Source organism: Myodes glareolus, chromosome 18 (genome assembly GCF_982192425.1).
Source record: "Myodes glareolus chromosome 18, mMyoGla1.1, whole genome shotgun sequence".
In the NCBI taxonomy this organism is placed as follows: domain Eukaryota; kingdom Metazoa; phylum Chordata; class Mammalia; order Rodentia; family Cricetidae; genus Myodes; species Myodes glareolus.
Genome location: NC_142043.1, coordinates 65,158,330 through 65,159,435, shown reverse-complemented (window position 1 = coordinate 65,159,435; position 1,106 = coordinate 65,158,330).

The window sequence follows — 1,106 nt, the reverse complement described above, 5'->3', positions numbered from 1 at the left end:
AAGTAGAGCAATGGCAGTAGATTTTAAGACATTTATAATGGACCAGACATGGTGGTATATGCCTGTAGTCCTAGCACTCAGGAGTGAATCTCATGAGTTTCAGGCCATCCAAGGCTACACGATGAGACCTTGTCAAGACAAAAACCAACCAACAAGAGAAAGCTCAGCACTGTTCTGAACTTTGGGTCTGGAGATGGGAAGATGTATATATTATAGGATTCTGTCTCTCACATTCTCCCCTCTCAACAAGCTCCCTCCTTCCCAGGTGCTCTCCTTCCTCAAGTGGTTCTTATGGCTCCTGGTAGTATCTGGAGACAATGATGTTCTAAGTGGGAGGTGGGGTAATGTACTAGCATCTAGTGAACAGGGACCGGGGACACTGCTAAGCCTTTGGCAATGCTTGGGACAGCCCCTCACAACAAAGACTTATGTGGTCAGTAGTGTGGAGGTGAAGTCAGGGTGATGGTGTCCATGGCGGAGGAGAGAAAGATGGGAGACAAATGATCCACAGGTTGTGTCCTGGCGAGGAGTCGCTGGGCACAGCTTCCTATAGACAGGCCTCTATGGTGGGTGCTCTTGACTTGGTAAGCCAAAAGGAAAAAATAAACAGTATTCAGCTCTATTACAGAGTGCTAAATGCTCAGTAAGGAACAGTTGTCTTGGGGTGTCCATGGAGAGCAGTTAGGCAGCCATATGGGGTGAGTCTAAGATAGAGGGGGACTGGTAGTGATGCACCTCCCAGCCCCCCAAAGTGATGCCCACCAGGCATGTCCAACCTTTTGACGTTTTGGTAGACATTGTCATAGACACTCAAGAACCACTCATGCCTATAATCCTGGTACTCTGGAGGCAGGGGCAGGTGGATCTCTGTGAGTTCAAGGTCAGCCTGGTCAACACAGAGAGTTCCAGAATAGTCCTAGTATGAAGAGAGAGTAAGAGAGAGAGAGAGAGACCCTTTCACCAGAAAACAAAACAACCAAGAAATAGCTGCAACAACAAACAACCATACAAAAGGATTCCTGCAAAATCATGCAACTGAGATCCCCATCCTACCACAAAAAGCCATCTACTCCCCCTCCCTCCCATCTTCCCCCATCCCCTCCCTC